Source organism: Pollachius pollachius, assembly GCF_949987615.1.
Source record: "Pollachius pollachius genome assembly, chromosome: 17".
Lineage (NCBI taxonomy): Eukaryota > Metazoa > Chordata > Actinopteri > Gadiformes > Gadidae > Pollachius > Pollachius pollachius.
Window position 1 is genome coordinate 1890129 of NC_136950.1, and position 20510 is coordinate 1910638.

At 42.9% G+C, this 20510-nt stretch overlaps 2 long non-coding RNA genes across 2 annotated transcripts; both read right to left on the minus strand.

Annotated features, from left to right (window-relative positions):
• Window positions 1–2965: 2965 nt before the first annotated feature.
• Window positions 2966–3823, minus strand: LOC307088989. The gene is made up of 3 exons (XR_013812596.1): window positions 3728–3823; window positions 3239–3583; window positions 2966–3082 (listed from the first exon to the last, which is right to left on the minus strand). It is a non-coding gene; the product is annotated as an uncharacterized lncRNA (long non-coding RNA).
• Window positions 3824–4526: 703 nt separating this feature from the next.
• LOC307089029 lies at window positions 4527–6648 on the minus strand. Its single transcript, XR_013812598.1, has 6 exons — window positions 6004–6648; window positions 5749–5899; window positions 5279–5362; window positions 4990–5200; window positions 4716–4888; window positions 4527–4617 (listed from the first exon to the last, which is right to left on the minus strand). It is a non-coding gene; the product is annotated as an uncharacterized lncRNA (long non-coding RNA).
• Between the last annotated feature and the right edge of the window lie 13862 nt (window positions 6649–20510).

Here is a 20510-nt window from a genome sequence, read left to right on the forward strand (position 1 = left end):
TATTTAGCGTGTAATGAGACAATCTATAGCCAAATTGTCGAAGATGCCCGAGAATCTTTCGGGATATCAGCATGGGAAATCGGCGAATCAGACCCATGAATCTATTGTAGCGACCCTGGGACAGTTAAATAGTTTGTGTGTTATGTGTTACATTATATTTCGTTGTCCGTTATGCCAGTTGTTCTATGTGCATGTATTGTAATGTTATTCTTGTCAAACAGCGTGTGGGGCGAATCATTAGGTCAGCTGGGGGAGGGCCTTGGAAGAACAGGAGGGGGCCCTTCCTGTCCGAGACTTGGCCCGGTCAGACCCCGAGGGCAGGCCCCCCCTTCCTGCCCTCGGGGTCCGACCGGGCCAAGTTTCGGTGCGGAGGTCCCAGTTAGGCCCTAGAATAAGGTATTAAAATTTCAGGGCGGTAGGACCTTCCTATCTCAAAAACTTTTTCCACCACATTCTGAACCATTAGGTCTTGCAGGCTACACTTCTGAGGGGCTTTGTCCAAATGACACTCCATTTGGGAAAACTTTTTTTCTCTAAGGGCTAGAACTCCAAATCTCGGATATGTCGTACACGGGGCCCCGGGAAATGTGTGTAAACATTTTAGCATCTCTAGCTATCTCGAAAAGGTGGAAAAAGGGGCGTGACCTCCAACAGTAGAGTAAATGTATATGACAGAGGTTATGTTTCTAGTCCCCATTTACTGTGGGATGTAGGTGTACATTTGTGGCTTAAGGTGGGTAGACACAGCTGGCCTGTGGACACGTTTTTGAAGTCTGGGGTCAAAAGGTCAAAAGGAGCCGGCACCACACCGCTTATGAGATAACAAAAAGTTAATGTGCATTTCTCTCATAACTTGTCCTTAAAGTGACTGTCAACGTATGCTTTTGGCGACTGGGTTGCCATACCACAAAGGTTCAAAATAGTTTTTCATCAACCCCCAAACCTTGACATTCTTTCTCATTATAACAAGATATTTCTCGAATCTCATCCACTTCTGAAATTGTATATATGAATGAAATTCATAGTATCCGCGTTTACATGGCACATCTGATCCGCATAGATTTCTATGCGTCATAGATCTCTTCCTAAAATGTGATCCGAATGTACTGTATACATGGCAGTAACAAAAGTGTCCGTTAAGTCTCGTGCATAGAAATCTATGCGGAACAGATGTGTCCATGTCAATAAGGCTAGTGAGGTTATAGCACTATTTATTCTCACCCACCCCATCTTGAATTGAAGAGATAGATTTTTTTATTTTTTTATTTTAAACATAGCAATAACAATGATCATTTGTGTACATCAAGCGAGGCACGAAACCACACCATCAACTAAGTTGCTTGTTCTCTTGCATCTTCCTCATCCTCGCTGGTGTCTGGACTGACCAGGCCCATCGGATCACATTCCTCTTCCTCACAAACATCAAGGAGGACAGACGCCAATGGACCTAGAGCAGTCTTGTACCGCTGCAGGACCATTTGATGTCGTTCTTCCACTTCCGCAAGTCTTCTTGCCAAGAGACAGTGAAGTCCATTTTCATCTTCTACAAGTAGAGGACAGAAAACCCAACGACGTTAATATATATTGAAACATCCCCCACTAATTGAATACATTAAATGGGATCCCCAAAACTTGTCTTTAACTTACCGTATCTTGCAAGCTCCGTCTTGAGGGCCACTCCCAGGTTCTGCAACCACGTACAGTGCTGGGCCATCTCCAACACCAGGATAGGGAGCTCCTCTTCCAGCCGTGTTTTCAGCATTTCCTGGTCGTGCAGTCGTTTCTTGACCCCGATTGTTACTAATGATCCAAAATATTAAGATCAATACATGAGTATCTGGCATAACATTTAGCAATGCAACCATAATGGAAACAGAATTTAGAAATGATGTTTCTTTCCCAAAATCGTTTTATATATTACATTTTATTATATTTAATATATCATTTCAGGATAGTTCACTATTCCGATATACTGCATGACATTTTAAAAGCATTGAAAAATGCATACCACTGCCATAGTCCTCCCATGGCCATATTGCGCCAGTGCTCTGTCCAGCCAAAGAGTGGTCAACCAAGGCCACATCAATCCTTTTGGAGAGGTCTGCAACAAGACTGTTGTATTTATCAATCTCCTGGAGAAGGCGCTTTTTGTCTTCCGTCAACTTTCTTCGGAGACGATGGCGAAGCTTGTTGCTGTCTAGATTGTTTAGGAGAAACGTAATATGCAGACACAAAAACCTTGTATAGGTTATATTAAAAACAATATAGATACATTGTTAGGTATACCGGATAACTCAAGAAAAAGCCTACATACCATTCTGACGGTAGAGGGTTTGTTTCTGTTGCTTTAGACCCAGATGGAGACCCTCAATGGACTGCTGGAGAACGTGCAGACCCGTTACTGGGGTCTCTGTAGATATCCGTTAGGGTGAAATTAAGCTCAGTGTACTGTATTCTATACAATGCAACCGAGTTTTCTAGATTTTTGCAGCACTAATGCTTCACTGATTGTGTATTATTTTGATTACCGTTTGAACACAAATGTCTGTAAGGAAACTGCAAAAAGGCATGTATATTGTTCTGTCCTCACCGCTCTCTGCCCATTCCTTGACTTCAGCAATCCACTGTACAGCCATTGCATTTGAGCACTGCAGGTCCTTCTGCAGTTGTGACAGCCTCTCTGCCTCTTCTTCTGCCCTTTTAGATGTCTAAAATATTTACAATAATTACAATAGGAACTCAGTCTGCCTAACAACTGGCACAAAAACATACATGAATATGAAACATACCTTCACATATCTTGTGGAGAGGGCCTTGTGTAGCGTCTCTGCTTTGTGATGGTTCCAACCCATTGCATGCACAGTAAGCATGTCCACACGTGCTGGTATAAGGAGAATTACATTATGTTCTGCAATCTATGAGCAATATTAGATGATAGCATAAACTCAGACCAAAGTGACTTACCTGCTTTTGACATGTACTTTGTTGTCAGGGCACAACGGGAGAGGTAGCTGTTTATTTGCTCCACCTCCTCACCGGCAGTTGTGCCTGCTCCCTTCTGATTCCGACCACTCCATTTTATCTGTTGCAAGGATGGGTGGATTTGGGGTTCATTAGAGCCAATGAAGCAGTTGGAAAACGTGGACAAATATTATGGAAAAGGAATTCAGCTTAAAGCTGTCCATTCCTATAGTAACACATGGCGTATTCATTTGAAAATAACAGATAACAGACATACCTCACACTTGGTAGCATGAGCTCTTGCATGCATGATGCTCAGGAAGGGCTTCATTTCTGTGAGGCTCTTGAGAGCTGGAATGACCGAAGCAACTTTTTGTAGGTATGGCCAGTATTTGCATGCCACATCCATAGCAAAAAACTGTGCCTTGCTTGGGAGAAGCTCCCTTTGGAGATACATAGGATACGCAAATATCTCTCCTCGGTACATGTTAAGGGCTTTTAAAAGGAAGCCATGCCGACACACCGCAACCTCAACGCCTTCCTCATCCAGTTTAGAGGCCCGCCTAGAGGTCTCCCTTGCTGCTGCCCATTGAGAGTCTCCACATGTGCCTCTCCCCTTTATCTGTGAATATAGTGCATACACATATTGTTAATGTAATTCACGACAAAAGAGTAGGGAGTATGGAATACTTCTAGAAGTCCAGGAAATGCAATGATTCCTTTAGTAACAGAACTATTTGAGTGTTCAAACTTAGCTTAAACTTACATTCTTCACCGCCATCTGTATTGTGTTGACAAAATCAGACACCTCACTGTCTTTGGCTAGAAATAGCCCATCAAAAAAGGGAGTGTCATTAGATCTAGGGGAAAAATATATAACATCCATTACCTACTCTTGTTGTCACTTACAGTCACGACTCAATTACCAAAGAGAACTTAAAGTGCACCTTCCAGTATGGCCAAAGCGATAAAGCTTCCTGTTGCCAACTGCTGACACTGCTACCATTTCAGGTGTGCAGGCAGGGCAGGTGAAAGGGGTATCACAGCAGAGCTGGTCTTTCTCAAAGGAGGCGTATGCAAACTCAAGAAAGCTCCTCTGCAGGGCATCCCCGTTGATCTGTCCAGACTAGAAAGTATATCAGAATATGGAAAACATTTTTGAGATAGTCAAAAAAAAAAAAAAAAAATTGCTGACAATATTGGTGAGCATAATAAATAGTATTGCTGATGTCACTTACTCTTCCTGCACACAGTGTGCGATGTTCCAGCATTTTTGCAAGGGCTTGCCTGGAGAATCCAGGTGAGATCAACTTCAGCTCCTGAAAGGTGTTGAGGAGGTCCACCGTGTAGATTGTGGAAGCATTTGCAGAAGCTGGCCAATATCCACTCCTGACTAGGTCTCTCACACAGGGGCCCACTGCTGCAGGCATGTTTGGCACACATAACGTGGCAAATGCAAATCATAACGCCCTAACGAAAAAAACAACATTAGTCATAATCATTGACACATATTGTATATTAGACTAACAGAAGTCTAAATAGAGAACTGGTTTCTACCATTGATGGTAATCAAGATGACTGGTTTCCCAGCTTCCACTGTGAAGCTAGGGACCTGGCAGGTGCAGTGCTGTGCTGGCATTGTGGGTAAAATGCGATCTGTCGAAAAGAAAAGTGAACATTCTGTATATGGCAGCAGACTGAATAAACAAGATAAGGATCAGGAAGTCTAGACAGGTAGATTTGTCAGACCTTACCTTGCTCATGTGTGGCATATATTCCAGTCTCTCCTCTTGAGATACATGTGGATGGGGGAATGGCTTTAAAGAAGCCATCCACCACGCTGTCCCTGTTGTGGAGTGGCCGTTTGCTGTGGTTATGCATGTCGCAGGCCCCACAAAACCACTGCTCCGGAAGGCACTCTCTGCACCTAAGCAGACAAAACACTCAAGTCAAGTCACTCAATTTATATGATATACTTTTTTTAGTGTACATAGATACATTCTATTATTTGATTGATGAACATCCAACCTTATAACAGCCGGCTTGTGGCAGAAGCAACACAATGGCTTGCCAACAGCCTCAGATTCCAAAAGGCATCTGAGGTGGTACGGCCGTGCTTCCTCCCAACGGTCAGAGGCTTTCTGCTGCCTAACAGACCACGATGATGCTGCGCTTCTCTCAGGCTCAGCAGGACAGGGGCTTGAATCCAGTAGGGCAGAAAGCCTCTCCATGTTTTGTTCTGCAAATAAAATATAACCAAATGATCTACATTCTATATACAGTATTTGGATTTCAGAATTAAACACTGTATATTTACCAAACATCTCTTGAGGATTTTGCTGTGCTCTGGGTAAGGGCAAGGAATCCTCTGAAGGAAGTGCCAACACCTCAGTGTCCATGCCTGTTAAACAGTACATGACAGATTAATATATCTCTACGGCAGACACTCAAGTGCTTGCACTGCTGCAAGAAACTCATTTGACAGTAAGTACGTCAATCAAACGGTCGTACGGCACTCCCTCTCCCCCGCTCCCATGTACTTGTACTTGGAATGGGTAGAGTCAGCGTTGAAGGAGAGGGGGTAGGACCATTTGAGTTGTGTATTTTCAAAATCTGCTGGCGTTTCGCAAATCCCATACCCAACCTTTAACGGTCCAAATGTTACAAATCGACTTTGACCCACGGGAACGAAAAATCGAATAATAGAAAATTCTGACCCATCCCTAATTGCCATGGGTAATTGTTTGTCACCAAATTAAACTAATCTGAATTTGCACATAAACAAACCTGTAGTTAGGCCACTCCATCGGTCTGCACGGCCTGTATGGCCCGCACGGCCTCCACGTCTCCCTCTGGCCTTGCCGCGTCCGCTCCGTTTGGTTGAGCTCCGTGGTGAATCCCCTCCAGATCTTGCCCGATTGACATTCTCCGCAGCCTCCTGTGTGTTTAAGTCCAACATCTTGTTAGACTGAGTTTCTGAGGTACTGAAACATTCATTTCATGTACAAGTTCAAGTTCAGTTAATGTACAAAAGGTTGTTACCATGGCTTCTGCAAGGAATTGGTCATGCATCAACCCAACGGCAAGGTGTCTTCCTTCTGTGCGGGGGTCACGGAGATCCAGGTCAAACAACTTGTCCATAGCAACACGAGAGAAAAGTTACAGCGATAGAATGAATAGAACTACTGCCGACAATCGATCTTGAGAATGCTTGTAAGATTAGCAGTCCTATCTATATGTCGCTCGAGAGCAGCGTCATAGAGCTCGTAAGTTCGCCCCTTCCGGTAGGCCCCTCATGGGACCTCTGAGATCGAAAAATATGAATGGGTTTCAATGGAGAGAAAGTAATTATTTTCTGGTCCCCGTCTTTATATGTGCTGGATTACACATATGTATACGTAGCGGAAGAGTCGGAGCCAGGCTGAGCCAAAGTCGGCGCATTTTCCACATAGCCTGCATTAATAGAGTCATTTTTTAGTTTTTATAGTTTTTTATAGCTGCTAGGCGTAAAGAGTTCACCTTTCAAAGCGGGATGTTTATTGCGGGGGAGGAGCCACGGCGGCAGTCGTGATCGTAATTTCCGGTTAGTGCACCACGGAGTACTCGATTTGGAACAGCACTCACATCTGAAAAATTAACGTAGTAGATAGTACGGATAGTATACTTCCTTTAAGTATACTCATGGAAGTACAGGTATTGGAACACGGCAGCCTTAACAGCATAGCCTATTTTTTATAATAAGGGAAATAATTACTTTTCCAAAGCCAAAACTTACTTTATTTTTCAAGTTTTACAAAGAAGAAATCTAAAAATCATTGTACAAGATACTGTGTGTGTGTGTGTGTGTGTGTATGTGTGTGTGTGTGTGTGTGTGTGTGTGTGTGTGTGTGTGTGTGTGTCTGTGCGTGTGCGTGCGTGTGTGTGTGTGTGTGTGTATAACACGCTATTTTATGTTGAAATGCGACGTAATCCAGTGTTCACGAAAAGTACACTGTCAACGTATGCTTTTGGCGACTGGGTTGGCTCTCAGATATACGTGTTTCTAACAAGATGATATCATTAAAAGTTACATAAAGTAACAGTTTAATAACACAAACGCAGGAAGCACGTGAGCTGCTAGTTTAGCGAAAGCAACCTGACGTCGTTGAAACATGCGAGCGAGCCGATCAAATCCTAATAACTATAAAACTAAAGATCAGACACAATCACTGACTAAAGATTATGCAAGTAAAAAGTATATTTCTCGCTAGAAATGTTATTAGAAACACGTTTAACGGTGAATCGGTCCTAAAATATTGCATTTCCCATTCAGATAATAAAGATTAATAAAGAACATACACATTCACTGACTGAAGATTATGTAAGGAAAATGTACATTTCTCGCTAGAAAAGTCATTAGAAACGCGTTTAATGGTGTATCTGTCCTAAAATATTGCATTTCCCATTCAGATAATAAAGATTAATAAAGATCATACACATTCACTGACTGAAGATTATGTAAGGAAAATGTACATTTCTCGCTAGAAATGTCATTAGAAACGCGTTTAATGGTGTATCTGTCCTAAAATATTGCATTTCCCATTCAGATAATAAAGATTAATATAAGCTACGCCGTGTTCCGGAGCTGCGGGGGATTCTGGGAATTGGGGTTCTCAGTTGACAAATGGGGCTTTTTTTAACTTGTTTTGTTGTTAGGATACAAACGTGTCTCCCCCCCTCAACAAACGTGTCCCCCCCCCCCCCCCCCCCCCCCCCCCCCTTCAACTAACGTGTGTCCCCCCCCCTACAATCGTGTGTCGTCGTCCCCCTCAACAAACGTGTCTCCCCCCCCCCCCCCCCCCCCCCCCCCCCCCTCCCCGGTCAACAACAGTCTCCCCCCCCCCCCCCTAAACAATCGTGTCCCAAACCCCGAAACCCGCCTCCACAGCGGCACACGTGGATACTGTAGGTATAACACGCTATTTTTTACGTTGAAATGCTACGTATCCAGTGTTCATGGAAACGTGCACCGTCAACGTTTTTTCTTGGCGACTGGGTTGCTGGGTTGGTGTGTCCCCCCCCCCCCCCCCCCCCTACAATCGTGTGTCCCCCCCCCCCTCAACAAACGTGTCTCCCCCCCCCCCCCCCCCCTCCCCGGTCAACAACAGTCTCCCCCCCCCCCCTAAACAATCGTGTCCCAAACCCCGAAACCCGCCTCCACAGCGGCACACGTGGATACTGTAGGTATAACACGCTATTTTTTACGTTGAAATGCTACGTATCCAGTGTTCATGGAAACGTGCACTGTCAACGTTTTTTCTTGGCGACTGGGTTGCTGGGTTGGTGACACAAACCAGCACCGCAAACTTTCTCTCCCGCTTGAGATGACGTGTTTCTTTATAGTGTAACGACCTCGCCGGTGACATAATCATGTCGAGTCATTAGTTGAAGGTAGTTTTAATGGACCAAAAACCAGGTCACTGAAACCCGTAACATTGTAACAACATTGAAACCAACAGCTGAAAACCGGACCCAAACAAACCCCGGTTACCCCGGCAACACGGTCTCACTCGCGTGCAGGCCCCCACCCTCCTGTTCTTCCAAGGCCCTCCCCCAGCTGACCTAATGATTCGCCCCACACGCTGTTTGACAAGAATAACATTACAATACATGCACATAGAACAACTGGCATAACGGACAACGAAATATAATGTAACACATAACACACAAACTATTTAACTGTCCCAGGGTCGCTACAATAGATTCATGGGTCTGATTCGCCGATTTCCCATGCTGATATCCCGAAAGATTCTCGGGCATCTTCGACAATTTGGCTATAGATTGTCTCATTACACGCTAAATAATATAATTATAGCCTAATTATATATATAGGTTTTGGCATAAACATAACTAGGGTGCACTGTACTATCTGCGCACACCCTTTCTGAAGCCTCTCTCTCGCTCTCTCTCTCTCTCTCTGTCCCTCCCGCTCTCTCTTTCTCTCTCTCTCGTAGCGTTTTGTGGAGAACGTTAATTGTCTTAGAACACTCCCATTCAGAATGCATTGGTTTACATTTCGTTTTGTGTAACACGCAAAAAGTCGGACTATCGTGCTCGGGAACACGCTTCAATAGATTAACGTTCGTGCGCAGGAGCACGCAATGGCGTGATACCGGGTTGGACAGACACAACCATTTAGGTTCGGATGAGGAAAGGAGGTGAAAAAGCCAACAAATCCTCCATAAATGTAAACTTCAGAGCCTCTGATAAAGTGCAGCTCACACAGACCAGGTTTGCATCTCGGTTTAAAGACCACTGTCACACACTGTCAGCGTTCACACTTTAACAGCGCAAGACGGGGTTCACTTGGTTACAGTCACGGCATATGCCGGTATCGCTGTTCGCGTGGCATCGGCTAGGCAAAATCTGATTTACGTCGCGAGTTGACGTTATTATTTATATATTTCTTTTCCACTGCCTGAGCTAATTGATGTTTGGCATGAAAGGGTGTGAAAAGTGTCAATTGTTTGACTCTCATGAGACAGCTTTTCACCTCGTCACAATTTAATGTTGCACAGACTGGGCTACTAGGAGTGATGAGATCCTGTCCCACAAATTGAGTGCTCCCGTCATCCAAGGCTCCATGCGGGGGCAGTGACCCATCCCTCACTCATCCCCATACATTTACATTAGGTGTCAGGTTTAATCAGAACACAAACAACAGAGGTCTGAGCAGGTCAGGAAAATGAGTGGAAGGAAAAGAAGTGACATTTGGAACCACTTTGGTGAAATTTCAGCCACCAAAGCCAAGTGCAATATTTGCAAAAGACTTTTATCAGTGCAAGGAGGAAGCACTTCGAATTTGAGAAGGCACCTGAAAGCAGCACATCCAACTGTGCAGTTAGCACAAGTGAGGGTAGAGAGTGACGATGGAGCCACTGCAGCAGCTTCAAATATCTCCACCAGCAGCACTTCATCTGGACCTCCAATCGCTGCTGCTGCAACACTGGCTACAGCTTCTGCAACATCCAGTACACCAGCAGCACCCACCACCACCACCACCACCCAAGCAGCAGTTAGGCCACGGAGGCCTCAACAAACACTGATGGGCACTTATGTAACAAGGCCAATGGATCCGCTCAGGCAGACCAAACTGGATGAAGCACTGATAAAAATGATAGCTTGTGACTATCAACCATTCTCCATCGTTGAGGACAAAGGCTTCAAAGATTTTTCCCCTGGAGAGTGTATGAAGACCCTGGACCCTTCATACACTCTGCCTAGCAGGAAAACACTGTCTCAAGCTCTACTGCCTAAGATGTATGGAAAACTAAGAGCTGACTTATTTGAAAAAATCAAGAGTGCTCCTGCTGTATGTCTCACAACAGACTGCTGGACATCTGTGACGACCACAAGTTACATGTCTGTGACCTGCCACTATATTCAGGATTTTGCTATGACCTCCCATCTCCTGAACTGTTTTGCCTTGACAGACAGACACACTTCAGCTCACCAGGCAAGTGAGCTGAAGAGAGTTTCAACCGAATGGGGTGTCATAGACAAAGTTGTAGCTTGTGTCACAGACAATGCCAGCAACATTGTGGCAGCCCTGAGAGATCACCTGCACTGGGACCACATACCATGCTTTGCACATGTGTTGAACCTCATTCTTAGAGCTGCACTTAGGGAGGTTCAGGGCACAATTCAAAAAATAAAAGCTGTGGTTGAATATTTCCACAGAAGCACAGTTGCTTCAGACAAGCTGAAGGCCACACAGCAACAGATGGGCCAGGAGCAACTGCGTTTGAAGCAGGATGTAGCTACAAGGTGGAATTCAACATTCTACATGCTGCAAAGGTTCATTGAAGTGAAAGATCCAGTCATCTCCACCCTGGCACTTATCAATGCACCGCTATCCACACTGTCCACAGAGGAATGGGGAATTGCCCGTGAAACAGTGGGCATTATCAAGCCTTTTGAGGAGGTTACCATTGAAGTGAGCGCTGAGAGGTATGTAGATAAAGTGATTAATGTTTATATTAAATTAAAATCACTTTTATTGGATGAATCAGTGTACACATAAATGAATTTGACTCCTATCTAACTTTGCTCTCAATGTACATGCACATAATAAGCACAAACTTCATATTTTAAACAAAAATTATACTTAGTGATAGATTTTTAACTGCATCCTTACTGTTAACAAAGAAGCATGACATTGACTTTGTAATAGTACACTGTTATAACTGCTTTTAAGAACAACATTTGAATAATTCAACTCTGTCTGTAGGTTTGTGACTGCCTCCAAAGTGATCCTGATGGCAAGTGGTCTTCAGAGGATTGTTGCCCGCCATCAAAGGAATCAATCCATCCATGAACCAGTTCAAAAACTGGTGGACTGTCTGATGGCAGAGATGCAGAAGAGGTTCAGCAAGGTGGAGCAAATTGAGAAGCTTGCTGATGCTACTTGTTTGGACCCAAGGTTCAAAAAGCAAGCCTTTGTAAACGACAAGGCAGCAGATGATGCTGTAAAGAGGATTACAGCTACTGCAGCACACCATCACCCTGGTCACAGTGAGGAGGAGGAGGAGGAGGGTCAAGATCCTGCTGCGGCTGCCAGCGCAGGGGCCATGTTTTGGGAAGACTTCGATGAGAGGGTAGCAAACACCAGCGCTTCCACTTCATCCAATTCTGCCACATCAAGCATCTCAACTGCTGCCATGATGGAGATACGGGCCTACCTTGCAGAGCCACTCCTACCCCGCACATCAGACCCTCTGGCATGGTGGAGGATGTGCTCTCCAGTATTTAAAAGTCTGTGTGAAGTGATGAAGACAAGGCATTGTGGCCACATCTGTGCCCTCTGAGAGAATTTTCTCAAAGACTGGGCAGATCATCACTGACAGACGGAACAGGCTCAGCCCCTCCAAGGTCCACGAGCTTGTGTTTCTCAATGCCAACTTGCCTTAGAGCAGGCCTTAAACTGCTTAATATACTTGTGTTACTTTTACTTAATTGTGCAATATTGTTGTTGGTTTGGATTGGGTTTATAAGTGTGTTTATAAATAAATACTTTTGAAAATTATATCAACATATTGATTTTGTGTTATACTCTGCCATAAAATATAATAATAATAATAACAAATGTAATAATAATAATAATAATAATAATAAGACACAATAAATGCACCATGTAACACTTTAAGGAACTTATTTATTTATACTTTTTGTCTTAATTGTCTTACTAATTGTCAAAATGAGGATACAGGACAAAAGTCACTTTATTGTGGTGTTTTTGCTTTCCTAGGTTTTCACATGGTTTGAATTGCTTGTGACATTGTGTGTATTCAGCAGCTCAGCTGAAGCAAACCATGTTGCCTTCAGTGTTAAGCGTTAAGAACCGCAGCCTTTTTTACAACGCCCACAAGGGGGCTACAGCGCCAACCGCTGTAAAATGAACGAAATGAACGCAATGACTCAAAAAAAGATTTGTTCAATTTACTGACCGAGAGTAAAAGATCCGATTCAGTAAAAAGAGTCGAACTTCCCAACACTGCATCCAAGTTGCGTCTGAGGACGCGGGCGGAAGTGCTCCCATCTGACGACAACCCGGAACGCAACTACTAAGTGTCAACAGTTCCACCTGGGTGCTACTTACATTTTAAGTTCCTCTCAACACAAATTATGAAGAATAAATGAATGTACTGGTCTCATACATTTATAAAAATTGTTTAAAGCCCTTAAATTCAGAGAAAATTACCTTTTGCTAATATAAATAAAATAATCAGTTTTGAGAGTACCACATGAGCAATAACTAACTATATATTATATATATATATATCTATATATATATACAGTGGGGCAAAAAAGTATTTAGTCAGCCACCAATTGTGCAAGTTCTCCCCCTTAAAAAGACGAGAGAGGCCTGTAATTTTCATCATAGGTAAACATCAGCTATGAGAGACAAAATGAAAAAAAAAATCCAGAAAATCACATTGTCTGATTTTTTAAGAATTTATTTGCAAATTATAGTGGAAAATAAGTATTTGGTCACCTACAAACCAGCAAGATTTCTGGCTGTCACAGACCTGTAACTTCTTCTTTAAGAGGCTCCTCTGTCCTCCACTTGTTACCTGTATTAATGGCACCTGTTTGAACTCCTTATCAGTATAAAAGACACCTGTCCACAACCTCAAACAGTCACACTCCAAACTCCACTATGACCAAGACCAAAGAGCTGTCAAAGGACACCAGAAACACAATTGTAGACCTGCACCAGGCTGGGAAGTCTGAATCTGCAATAGGTAAGCAGCTTGGTGTGAAGTAATCAACTGTGGGAGCAATTATTAGGAAATGGAATACATACAAGACCACTGATAATCTCCCTCGATCTGGGGCTCCACGCAAGATCTCACCCTGTGGGGTCAAAATGATCACAAGAACGGTGAACAAAAATCCCAGAACCACACGGGGGGACCTAGTGAATGACCTCCAGAGAGCTGGGACCAAAGTAACAAAGGCTACCATCACTAACACACTACGCCAACAGGGACTCAAATCCTGCAGTGCCAGACGTGTCCCCCTGCTAAAGCCAGTGCATGTCCGGGCCCGTTTGAAGTTTGCTAGAGAGCATTTGGATGATCCAGAACAGGATTGGGAGAATGTCATATGGTCAGATGAAACCAAAATAGAACTTTTTGGTAAAAACTCAACTCGTCGTGTTTGGAGGAGAAAGAATGCTGAGTTGCATCCAAAGAACACCATACCTACAGTGAAGCATGGGGGTGGAAACATCATGCTTTGGGGTTGTTTTTCTGCCAAGGGACCAGGACGTCTGATCCATATGACGGAAAGAATGAATGGGGCCATGTATCGTGAGATTTTGAGTGAAAACCTCCTTCCATCAGCAAGGGCACTGAAGATGAAACGTGGCTGGGTCTTTCAGCATGACAATGACCCCAAACACACCGCCCGGTCAACGAAGGAGTGGCTTCGTAAGAAGCATTTCAAGGTCCTGGAGTGGCCTAGCCAGTCTCCAGATCTCAACCCCATAGAAAATCTTTGGAGGGAGTTGAAAGTCTGTGTGGCCCAAAAACATCACTGCTCTAGAGGAGATCTGCATGGAGGAATGGGCCAAAATACCATCAGCAGTGTGTGAAAACCTTGTAAAGACTTACAGAAAACGTTTGACCTCTGTCATTGCCAACAAAGGGCATGTAACAAAGTATTGAGATGACCTTTTGTTATTGACCAAATACTTATTTTCTACCATAATTTGCAAATAAATTCTTTAAAAATCAGATAGTGATTTTCTAGATTTTTTTTTTTCATTTTGTCTCTCATAGCTGAGGTATAACTATGGTGAAAATTACAGGCCTCTCTCATCTTTTTAAGTGGGAGAACTTGCACAATTGGAGGCTGACTAAATATTTTTTTGCCCCACTGTATATATATATATGTATAATGAATAACCATGTATGAATATTATAAATTTCCATATATAAATAAATATTATAAATACAAATACCATGTATATTACAAAACTACAGTCTACATATGTCCAGAGGCTCTTCTAAATTTTTTTACTTTGTGAAGATGATATCTTTATATTTGTTATTAAATTGTCTTATGTTTTGGCTTTTCTGTACTTCCACACTTAACTTATTCCACAATTTAACTTTGTAGATGCTGGTACAAAATCTCTTTTTGGTTGTGCGTGTGCGGCGGACCTTGAGGTTTAATTGTCCCCCCCCCTTTCAGAAAACATTGTTTCCTGTTAACATATTATTTTTGGCTTTGAAGATTGTTTGAGCAGATTTTAATTCAACCAGATCCGGAAATTTGATAGTTTTGAACTGTATCAATATTTGATTAGTGTGTTCATGAAAAGTTACATTATGGATAATGTAATGGCTCGCTTTTGAAGAATGCACAACGGTTGTAAGGAGCTTTTGTATGTGTTCCCCCAGATTTCTGAACAGTAATACAAATATGTTAATATTAATGAGTTATAAAGAATACGGAGTGATTCATTGTTTAGGAAGTGCTTTGGACAGGACTGACATGCTTCTTGATAGTTTGGTTTGTGTGTGATTTGTATGAGGTTTCCAGCAAATTCTGTCAATAATAGTTACACCTAGATTACGCCCTCTATCGCCCTCTACCAGGATGTTTTCTGATTTTTTACAGTTTAAAAAAACATCATGATTTCAGTTTTATTTAGGTTTAGAAAGATAACTTATTTCTGTTAAACCATTTTTTTAGTTGACTAGACTCTGCGATCAATGTGGAACATATTGACATCATTGTCCCATTTTGTTTAACAAAATGGGACATGGAAATATGTCCAGAATTGTCATGAACTATCATCCATGTTGTAAGGTTCGCTAGCTAGCAAGTTTGCTAACTAGCGATTAGTGCATATTAGCGATTATGTAGTTATGCTTGTTATCCATGTTGTAAAGAAAATGTTTGTTCTACATTGAACAAAATAATGATAATGACATCAAAGTGGTGTAATGGGACCTGAAAATATGTCCAGTACTGTCATGAACTATCGATAATGTAAATTTCGCAAATTCGCTAACTAGCGATAAGCGCATAGTAGCGATCTTGATGGTTGTGCTCGTTATAAAGAAAATGCCTACATTACATTGAAACGGCATAATGATAATAAGATGTTCATCATTTATTTAATGATTAACAAAGACTTACATTTGTGGTTTTCGATCTAGTCGCATCTTACGCCACCATCTTGCCAAGGATTTTTCTTGATTTTCCATTTTCTCACAAGGTATTGCGGGAGCAAGATCCTTGTTTGCTAATCTGCCCATCGAAAATCTTACTTCCAAGGGGCTGTTAGCCCTCCCCTTACACCCTACCCTTCAATAAAATGACAATCGGGACAACCCTACCCTGCGCGTGAACACGCAAAAGTGAGGGGTAGGGGTGAGGGTTTGGGTGAAGGGGTGTATTGGGATTCAACATAGTACTGTATTGTATTGTATAGGCAACATAATAAACTAGATTCCCTGCAGAATGCTGTAGTGCAAGGTGAGGTTGAAAATGTTTTAATAAAACCACATAGTTTAAGATGTAAAGAAATGTAAAATGGCTTTAATCAAGTGAAGGGATTTGAACCGAGTTCAGAAGTGTAAAGGAGTAAACAATGTAAACAAGCACACCTGTCAGGATTCTCGTATGGACTGTTGTTTTTGTCTCCCCCTACCTGTTGGAGTGTGATTATTCTGGACTTTGTCTATGTTTGTATTCATGTGTTGGTCATGTGCCCGGAGTAACACCCATGTCCTTATTTGGGCAACTTCCTGCCTTTGTTTGTTTCCCTCCATTTTCTCTGTTCACCTGTCTCTCATTGGGTATTGATTGGTGGAGTATTTAAACACTGCCCTTTCTGTTCACTTTGTCAGATCGTCACGGTATGTACTGTTTGCTACCTGACTGCCATGTGAGTGAGACTAGCGTGAAGCTCTTTAAAGAGAAGCTCTTTAAAGAGAAGCTATAGTTTACTGTTCTTCCCGGTTTTGAACCCTGCCTGTTTTGGACTAAGTCTTCTGCCTATCGGTTTTGGATCTCTTGCCCGTACCTGTCCGTCTGTATCTGTCTGCCTGCCTGCCTGTTTACAAACCCTGCCTGTACCTGGAATCTGATTTGCCTGCTGGACTGTTTGGGAATAAATCCTTTTTGATCTGCAATTGATTCCCGTCGTGGCAACACCATTTAAAAAAAAATGTAATGTTTGGAAACAAATAAAGTGACAGCTAAATTGTAGATAGCTGTACTGTTTAACGGTTTGACCCTGAAGTGTTACCGTATTATGAGTGGGTCTCGCAGGATTAACTTCACGTGATTTGGTTGCGATTACCCAGAACTCGATATGCATGGATTCTCTGTTAGACCGTGGTCATCAATAAAGAAGATTCTAACTTTACCATTCAGATACTTTATTGATTAAAACAACATGGTGTCAGAAGTGGGATCCTTCCTGAAGACATCACCCAGACAACCTCATCTCTCGGAACGTTAAGTTTGAAGTCTCGACCGCGGTAAGCGAAACCATGGAAATGGCAAATGGATTCAGACGTCCAGACCCTCTCGTTTTCGATGAGAATGTGGCAGTGCACTGGCGCAAGTTTGAATGAGAATATGATATTTTCATTGCCGCAGCACACGGCAATAAACCTGCCAGAATGAGAGCTTATATACTCCTAATCCTTGCAGGACCGGAGGCTATAGAAAGGGAGCGGTCATTCACCTATGCCATTCACCTATGCGCCCGCAGTACAAGGAGAAGGTTATAACGTCATCGTTCCAGCAGAATCTAGAGAGGACCTGAGTGTCAGAAAAAAAAGTATAAAGAAATATGCAACCCTGAATCAAACGTGATAATGGAGAGGCACAACTTCAACACCAGACACCAAATACCTGGCGCAAGAATCAAGGCATACGTGAGTACACTGATAAATCAGGCTAAAAACTGTAATTTTGGTGCATTGGAAAACAAACTGATAAGAGACAGACTGGTCTGTGGAATAAGTAGCGACAGTGTCAGACATATGTTGCTAAAAGAGACTGACCTAACACTGTCTAAAGCATTACGCATTTGCCAAATTAGCGAGCTCACTGAAAAACATTGCAAAGCCCTCTCCACGCTTAAAACTGCTACAACCGCCAGTGTGGGTGCTGTACAAATAAAACATAGAAACATCTACAGCAAAATGAAGCGCACTATGAAGGAAAATCCATCAATCTCCAGCTGCCGGAATTGTGGGGGAAGCCATCCAGCGAAAAGTGACCAATGTCCTGCTTTTGGCCACCAGTGCCACAACTGTGGTTAGCAGAACCACTTTAAAAGCCAATGCAGGGTCACGTGATGGCAAGCTAGAGAGTGGACGCGGAAAGGACGGCTCCGTAACCATAGATTAAATATCTGATTTGTAACGTACTGCAAGTTTGAAATAATAGCATAAACTGCATTTTAAGAGTAACGGGAACGGAACCTTATCCTCCATATATGTCACCTAAGAAGAAATCATCAAAGGAACGGCCTTGTGTTTCCACGCCCCTTGCTGCTAGCCAAAAACCTGCGTCTCCGGTCATGGCTAACCAACAAGAAGGTGCTGAACGGGAATACAGCTCCGCCGAACTGATGGCAGCTATCAGCGAAGGGAACAAAATGATAACCAGCAAGATTGAAGATCTAAATTCCACTCTAAAAACTTTGCAACAGAAAATAGCACTCATCGAAAAGAAACAAGACGACTTAGAAGGCGGCCTGAACAGAATTGATAACGACATGGATAACTTGTCAAGGCGCCTCTCTCAGGCCGAGCACACGGTGAGTGATCTCAATTTAAAAGTGGACGACATGGAAAATCGCTCCCGGAGATGCAATCTCCGTCTGACGGGTTTACCAGAGGGATTGGAAGGTAACAGCCCCACCAAATTTGTGGGAAACCTTCTGCTTAACACTCTGGGGCCTGACAACTTTCCCAATGGGATTGAGCTCCAGCGCGCCCACTGCGCTCTTGCAGCAAGACCAAAGCCAGGTCAACCGCCCCGAGCCATAATAATGCAATTCCTTCGCTACCAGGATAAGGAACGGGCTTTGACACGGGCTCGTCAGCTGGGCACCCTGCGACATGAAAACAACATCATCCGGCGCTATCCCGACTACTCATTTGATCTCCAACGGAAAAGACGGAGGTTTGATGACACAAAAAACATTCTGCGGGAGAAGAAAGTGGACTACCCTCTGGTGTATCCTGGCCGCCTGCTGCTGAAACATGCCGGAAAAGAAATTAGTTAAACAACAACCCAGCTGAAGCCCATACATTCGCCGAAAGCCTGCCCGTGACAAACTGAACAAAGACGTCGGGGGATTTGTTATAAGTTGACTGTTTGGAGACTACATCATGTTTGTGCCCGACTCCGGAATCTCGTTGGGATGTGGACGTATTCAGCAGCCGGGGGCAACGTTACGGCTTCATGCGGATACACCCACCTGTTTTTGCCCCTGTATGTGGAGACCGAAAGATTTTGGAATTGTTTCGATAATGGATAAAGCTGTGAGGACCAGACACTATGATTCTCCTTTCCTCTCGCGTGAAGGGGAAATCTTTGCACCTGCTTCACTATTATTATTGTTAGCCTACCCTATTCAATATACAATTTCTCTCCTTCCTTTTTTCTCCATTTGACACCAGCGGCATGTGGGTAAGTTACGTGTGTGTTGGATTTGTTTAAAATGATTATGTAGGCTATAAATAACAAGACATAGGCCTATGTACGATTGCTTTCAATTTAGAATAGCCTATCTGAAACAGACATTTTTTTAAGCTTGTTTGTCCGCTGTTGAATGTAGCCTACGTCTAAACTATTGGCATTCTTAAAAAAAAAGGTTTTTATTTATCTATCTTTGGAAGAAGGGCTTTTGGAAATGCGGTCTTCTTAAGTACACTATATTCCTGTGTGCCCGGTTTTTCCGCTCCTTATTCAGTACTCATAAAATAGGGGTTACTGTCACGTTACTACCTATCGATGCGCTTAATTTGTACTGTGAAGTGCAAGCTCGCGCATGTTGTGTTCTTTAGGGGTTATTCCTGCTCCCAGTTAGGGAAAGGGGTGGGAGGGGGGGAAGGGGAGGGTGGGTGGGAAGAGGGCTGAGTTTCTTATCTTTTAGTCTTTTTTTATGTTTGTTAAGTTTGTTTTTTTATTTTTTTATTTTTTCTTTCCTAATTAAAATCTTGTTTTGGTGCAGTACAATCGAACTCAAACTCAATGCTGGAGACACTCTCCGCCAGTCCAGGTTGTCTTTACTCCACTATTCCTGTGGAGGGGATAGGGAATTTACTCAATACCGATGTCTATGAATACCTGTCGCTTCATATCATGGAACATAAAAGGCATGCATAGCCCAGTGAAGAGGAAACAAATACTTACTTACTTAAAGAGAAACAAGACAGATCTGTGTTTTCTGCAAGAAACTCATTTGGATGTAAAGGAACATGAGAAGCTGGGTAAGATTTGGGGAGGCCAGATTTTTTTTAGCTCCTTCAGTACTAGCTCTAGGGGTGTCTGCATCCTAATTAATAAACACTTTCCCTTTATATTAGAAAAAGTAGAACGTGACCCAGGGGGAAGATTCATATTATTTAAGGGTAAAGTTCATTCGGATGCCATCACACTTGTTAATATTTACGCCCCAAATTATGACGATGTTAATTTTTTCCAGTCTTTTTTCTTAAAACTCAGCGATGTGGAAGGTGAGATAATTGTTGGGGGGGACTTTAACCTGACCCTTGACCCCAAGATGGACCGCTCGTCTGATAAAAATCCAGCTAAATGTAGATCAAGAAAAATTATCAACTCCTCGATGAAGAAACTGGGACTATGTGAAATCTGGAGATTTGCACACCCCAAGAATAGGGAATACTCTTTTTTTTCTCCTGTACATAACTCTTTTACCAGAATAGATTACCTTATTATACCCATGACAATGGTCCACAGAATAAGTAGTTGTGAATATCTTCCCTGTGTAATGTCTGACCATG